At 51.1% G+C, this 6,419-nt stretch overlaps 3 non-coding genes across 3 annotated transcripts in view; all 3 read left to right on the top strand.

The window, feature by feature from the left end:
- The first annotated feature begins 616 nt into the window (after positions 1-616).
- Positions 617-2,911, top strand: LOC124319544. Its single transcript, XR_006913245.1, has one exon. It is a non-coding gene; the product is annotated as a small subunit ribosomal RNA (ribosomal RNA).
- Positions 2,912-3,841: 930 nt separating this feature from the next.
- Positions 3,842-3,994, top strand: LOC124319543. The gene has a single exon (XR_006913244.1). It is a non-coding gene; the product is annotated as a 5.8S ribosomal RNA (ribosomal RNA).
- A 641-nt stretch (positions 3,995-4,635) lies between these two features.
- LOC124319547 overlaps positions 4,636-6,419 on the top strand; it is a 4,577-nt gene continuing 2,793 nt past the window's right edge. The window contains exon 1 of the ribosomal RNA XR_006913247.1: positions 4,636-6,419. This exon is cut by the window's right edge and continues 2,793 nt beyond it. This is a non-coding gene — a ribosomal RNA (large subunit ribosomal RNA).

Below are 6,419 nucleotides of genomic sequence, written 5' to 3'. Positions count from 1 at the left end.
GTTTTTTTCCGCCCATGACTTTCTATACGATGCCTCTATGCTGGCCTCTGACCGCGGTTGTTCCGAGTTTTCTCTTTCTCTTCGAAAGTCTTTGCGGAAAATTCTGCCTCGTGTGACCGTTGAGCGGTGAGGTGTGTGTGTGTGTGTGTGTCGTGCGGGGTGATGCGAGAGTGTGCCTCGGCGGTGGAAAAATAAAAATAAAACTCTGAGCCCACAAAAATTTAAAAGATGTATGCTTGTCAGCTTAGTAAAGCAGGCTTGACTTATGAGCATACAGCACGCCACATATGACCGTCGAAAACCGTAATACGGGAAAAAAAGTTGATGAATATATCAAGACCGGTCGAATGAATCCGATTCACTTTGGGCTCATAGACCGTTGAATGGTCTTTGACTTTGGAAATTGAAATGAAAAAAATCCAACAAACGGATCGGATCGGTGTTTCTCTTCACTGGGACTCGCTGTGACACGCCAGGCGTTGCGATCAAAAATTTTAGTTTCCGAAGAAAAAGAAAAAAAACGAAAAACGTGTTGATTTGGTGTGTGTTTGGTGATGCGTGGGCGAAATAAAAACCCGCAACTCGCCGGATGCATATCAAACAAACATACACGAAATACCTGGTTGATCCTGCCAGTAGCATATGCTTGTCTCAAAGATTAAGCCATGCATGTCTAAGTACAAGCCGCTAGACGGCGAAACCGCGAATGGCTCAATAAATCAGTTATGGTTCCTTAGATCCACTCCATCCTACTTGGATAACTGTGGTAATTCTAGAGCTAATACATGCACTCGAGCCTCGACTGCGGGCTTTCGGGCTCGCAGAAGAGGTGCTTTTATTAGATCAAAACCAGTCGGGGCCGGGCTTTCGGGCTCGCGCACCGTACCAATTTTGGTGACTCTGGATAACTTCACGCCGATCGCACGGCCTTCGCGCCGGCGACGTATCTTTCAAATGTCTGCCTTATCAACTGTCGATGGTAGGTTACGCGCCTACCATGGTTGCAACGGGTAACGGGGAATCGGGGTTCGATTCCGGAGAGGGAGCCTGAGAAACGGCTACCACATCCAAGGAAGGCAGCAGGCGCGCAAATTACCCACTCCCGGCACGGGGAGGTAGTGACGAAAAATAACGATACGGGACTCTTCCGAGGCCCCGTGATTGGAATGAGTACACTTTAAATCCTTTAACGAGGAACCATTGGAGGGCAAGTCTGGTGCCAGCAGCCGCGGTAACTCCAGCTCCAATAGCGTATATTAAAGTTGTTGCGGTTAAAAAGCTCGTAGTCGGATGTCTGTCTTCGGCCGGGCGGCGCCGCTCTGAATCAAGGGTGTTGCGTTTCACGCTCTGGGAGCCCGGGTGTCAAAGCCCGACTCTCTTCACGGTCGGACAACATCGCCGGAGTGGTGGTCGGTGCGTCGTTGTTGTATCTGCGGCCAGAGTTGGAAAGTTCTTTCGGGTTCTTTTTTAAATTTTGGTCGTAGTTGACTCGATTCGCTCCACCCAGTCAATCGTTCGGGGTGCCCTTCACCGGGTGTCTCGGGCGGCCGGCAACGTTTACTTTGAACAAATTAGAGTGCTCAAAGCAGGTGTATCCCAACGCCTGAATATCGCAGCATGGAATGATGGAATAGGACCTCGGTCCGATTTTGCTGGTCTTTTACTTTTGGACCCGAGGTAATGGTCAATAGAGACGGACGGGGGCATTCGTACTGCGGCGACAGAGGTGAAATTCTTGGACCGCCGCAAGACGAACAACAGCGAAGGCATTTGCCAAGAATGTTTTCCTTGATCAAGAACGAAAGTTAGAGGTTCGAAGGCGATCAGATACCGCCCTAGTTCTAACCATAAACGATGCCAACCAGCAATCCGTCGGAGTTACTCCAATGACTCGACGGGCAGCTTCCGGGAAACCAAAGTCTTTGGGTTCCGGGGGAAGTATGGTTGCAAAGCTGAAACTTAAAGGAATTGACGGAAGGGCACCACCAGGAGTGGAGCCTGCGGCTTAATTTGACTCAACACGGGAAACCTCACCAGGCCCGGACACTGGAAGGATTGACAGATTGAGAGCTCTTTCTTGATTCGGTGGGTGGTGGTGCATGGCCGTTCTTAGTTGGTGGAGCGATTTGTCTGGTTAATTCCGATAACGAACGAGACTCTAGCCTGCTAAATAGGTGACGGGTTTTATCAATTGAAACCGAAGGGAGTACGGAGGCGTCGGGATCAGGTGGCGGCGATTCGGGTCTCGGTGGGACTGGTTCCTTTAGTGAGGCAATCTCTCGGCTTGGTTTCGTTGTGCTCTGTTCGTCGGGTGTACGGCCTTCACGGGTTGGTTGCCTGGCGGATGAGGTATGGCGGGGCTTTGTCGGGAATGTCTCGCGGGGGCTGGCTCTATTGTTATTCGGTCGTCGTCATCCCCGGCGATACCTTCTGCTCTCGCGTCCGTCACGCAGTCTTCTTAGAGGGACAAGCGGCGTCCAGCCGCGTGACAGTGAGCAATAACAGGTCTGTGATGCCCTTAGATGTCCTGGGCCGCACGCGCGCTACACTGAAGGAATCAGCGTGTTTCACTCTCCCTGTCCGAAAGGACCGGGTAACCGCTGAACCTCCTTCGTGGTTGGGATTGGGGACTGCAATGATCCCCATGAACCAGGAATCCCTAGTAGGCGCGGGTCACTAGCCCGCGTCGATTACGTCCCTGCCCTTTGTACACACCGCCCGTCGCTACTACCGATTGAATGATTTAGTGAGGCCTTCGGACGGGCTTGTCGGGGTGCCGTCGAGTGGGGAGCAATCTCTGCCCGTGCGGTGCCTACCAACGGCGAGACTGAAAGATGGTCGAACTTGATCCTTTAGAGGAAGTAAAAGTCGTAACAAGGTTTCCGTAGGTGAACCTGCGGAAGGATCATAAACGAACAAGACAAATGTTTTGCGCATATGGCTTTGGTTGAGCACGAAACAACTAAAAGTTGCAAAACAAAAAAACCCCATCAAAAGTCTTTCGGCGTAAGACATCGTATGAACTATGTGTGGGTTGACGGAAGAAAATCATTTATTTTGAACGGGTATCAGGCGCTCTGATGCGCGGTGGTTTAAAGCGGATTCGCCTTTTCAAATTGATTTTTCTTTCCTCTCGGCTCAAAAAAAAACACAAAGTCTTTCGATTTGGTCTATGGCCGTGAGCAAATTCTTCCTGCTTCGATGGTGAATGTCTCTATAGATTCATTCGACCTTTAGCGGCGCTCACAGTGTTGACGTTAGTAGAGTGAAGAATACGATAGCCCGCCTGGGCCGCGAGTACCGAAGGAACAATAAAGGAGATTTTATAAAGTCTTAGTCCCTAAATCAAACACTTTGAAAAATAAAAACTCGGTGGATGGAGAGTCGGAAAAAAAAAAAACATCAAGATTTTGAACGGGTATCAGGCGCTCTGATGCGCGGTGGTTTAAAGCGGATACGCCCAATCGAAATTGTTTTTTTTTGTTTCTCTCTTCGTCTTCGGGATTTTTTGATTCTCGGTGGGGGACGAAAGTGTGAGACTTTACTCTGGACGTTCTTTTCGGGCGTAGATACTCGTGGTTGCGTGCGTGTGCGTCGTATAGACTAACACTCCAAAGCCCGACACTATGCCGTTGAAAACCGAATGTTTTTTAAGCTTGCCCTTCGCCCTCTCGATGAAGTAGGAAGAATTCAAAATCACAATAACACACTAAACCCAAATTCTAGTACGAGTGTTTATCGGAACATTTTCTTTCTGGCTTTCTTTCTCCGCCCTCGCATTCATTTGCTTGGGCGGGTTGGAGAAAAAGAGAGAAGAAAACGAATATGTCGTTTTATATACGACCCTGAACGGTGGATCACTAGGCTCGTGGATCGATGAAGAGCGCAGCAAAGTGCGCTAATCCATGCGAACTGCAGAACACATGGAGCATCGAAATCTTGAACGTAAATGGCGGCCCAGCTTCTCGCTCGGGCCACATCTGACTGAGGGTCGGTCGAATGATGAACGAACAGAGATTTTTTCAGTCTTGGTTTTGCATGTTGGGTCGCGGCGAGATTTATTTTTCACCCGGCCTGACCGCATAAAAGCTCCCGAATCTCTAACGTCTGGGTGCCGCGCGACTTAAGTGTCCGCGATGCCTCAAATACAAAAAAGGGGGAAAAATAAAAGAAGGTTCGCCCTGTTTTGTTTTTTTCCTCTCTATTCAAAAGAAACCTTTTTCGATGGCAAAACAGATGGGAAATTTTTGAGCCAACTCAAAAAAAAATTTTAGAAATAAACACATCTTCTCGAACAAGGTGTCGGCTGCGTGTGCGCGATATACCGCTTCAACGCGAGTTTAGTTGTGTGTGTGCGCCGGGCGTGTCGAAGTGTCGACCACCGCGAATTATCACTCACTCTAACCGCTCGTTATGCAAGCTTGGTTCGCGCACGACGCGTTGTTTCAATACAAAAAGCCGCAGGACGCCCTGTCACTTTTCGTAAATTAATTTTTGCGAATAACGAGAGACTCGCTTTATTTCGAAAAAAAAAAATTTGAACCGGCAATTATTCAATCTTTCCCGGCTTTAAAACGCCAAAGTCTGCCGAGCTAGATAAAGTGTTGTCTCCTTTTGAAAACAAACAATTCATTCTGACCTCAGTTTAGATGAGACTACCCGCTGAACTTAAGCATATCAGTAAGCGGAGGAAAAGAAACTAACAAGGATTCCCTTAGTAGCGGCGAGCGAACAGGGATGAGCCCAGCACCGAACCTCGCGCCCGGTTGAGCGGGTGCCGAGGAATGTGGTGTTCGGGAGGATCGTGCGCGTCTGTCCGGTATCTATCGTCCAAGTCTCCATGAACGGGGCGAGCAACCCACAGAGGGTGTCAGGCCCGTAGATAAGACGAGCCGAGACCGTGCATCGGATCCCTTCCCAAGAGTCGGGTTGCTTGAGCGTGCAGCCCTAAGCGGGAGGTAAACTCCTTCTAAGGCTAAATATCGCCACGAGACCGATAGCGAACAAGTACCGCGAGGGAAAGTTGAAAAGAACTTTGAAGAGAGAGTTCAAGAGTGCGTGAAACCGTTCAGGGGGTTAAACGGGTGGGCCCTCGAAGGTCGAACAAGTCCCCGCTCCCGGCACTTGGTTGTATGCCCTTAACGCTGCATGGAGACTGCCTGAATTGGCGGCTCTCTTGCATAAGTCGTTCTGCGATCGCAATAGCCACGCCAAGGTCCGCAAGTGGGGGGCCTAGTAGGACTCCGCGACCGACTGGGTGTCTGTTACACGGGGCGTCCGTTAGCGAGTTTCGTGGTTACCTTCGCGGGTGCCGCGATGACGAGCGCGGCGTTTCCCAACAGTACTGCCCGGTCGTGACCTGTCTCCTCCCGGGAGGTGTCGTAGCTTTTTTTTGTAAAAGAGAAAAAGTTGCGGTGCTCAACCTGTGGAGGCCCAGAGCGGAGAGTAGAAGTCGGGTCCCACCCGACCCGTCTTGAAACACGGACCAAGGAGTCTAACATGTGCGCAAGTCGTCGAGAAATTATCAAACTAAACTCGCGAGGCGCAATGAAAGTGAAGCGGCCCCGATGAGGGTGCATCCGCGAGGGGTGATCCCGTCTCGAACAGAGCGGGCGCAACCCCAGGGCGTCCGAATGCTCGCGAGATCTTTCCCCCTTAAAAGGGTTTGGTCGAGTCGGCCGGACGAACCCAGAGCGCACACGTTGGGACCCGAAAGATGGTGACCTATGCCTGGCCAGGACGAAGCCAGGGGAAACCCTGGTGGAGGTCCGCAGCGATTCTGACGTGCAAATCGATCGTCGGAGTTGGGTATAGGGGCGAAAGACTAATCGAACCATCTAGTAGCTGGTTCCCCCCGAAGTTTCCCTCAGGATAGCTGGTGCTCGCAAAGAGAACAAACGGAGTTTCATCCGGTAAAGCGAATGATTAGAGGCCTTGGGGTCGAAACGACCTCAACCTATTCTCAAACTTTCAATGGGTGAGAAGCCCGGCCTTTTTCCTTGATTGAGGCCGCGGCAATTGATTTGAATCTGAGCGCCCAGTGGGCCATTTTTGGTAAGCAGAACTGGCGCTGTGGGATGAACCAAACGCCCGGTTAAGGCGCCTAAACGACGCACATTTCGGATCCCACGAAAAGGAGTTGGTTGCTAAAGACAGCAGGACGGTGGCCATGGAGGTCGGAATCCGCTCAGGAGTGTGTAACAACTCACCTGCCGAAGCAACTAGCCCTTAAAATGGGAGGCGCTATAGCGTCGTGCCTATACCGGGCCGTCGGTCGGCAGAGCGAATAACGTCCGTGTCAGCTCGAAGAGAGCGACGGCGCTGAGGCCCCGACGAGTAGGGGGGGTCGCGACGGTGAGCGTAGAAGGGTTGTGGGCGTGAGCCTGCCCGGAGCCGCCGTCGGTGCAGATCTTGGTGGT

This window comes from Daphnia pulicaria, unplaced genomic scaffold, assembly GCF_021234035.1.
Source record: "Daphnia pulicaria isolate SC F1-1A unplaced genomic scaffold, SC_F0-13Bv2 h1tg000179l, whole genome shotgun sequence".
Classification (NCBI taxonomy): Eukaryota; Metazoa; Arthropoda; class Branchiopoda; order Diplostraca; family Daphniidae; genus Daphnia; species Daphnia pulicaria.
The sequence above is the reverse complement of the archived record's forward strand: the minus strand, read 5'-3'. Positions and strand labels throughout refer to the sequence as shown.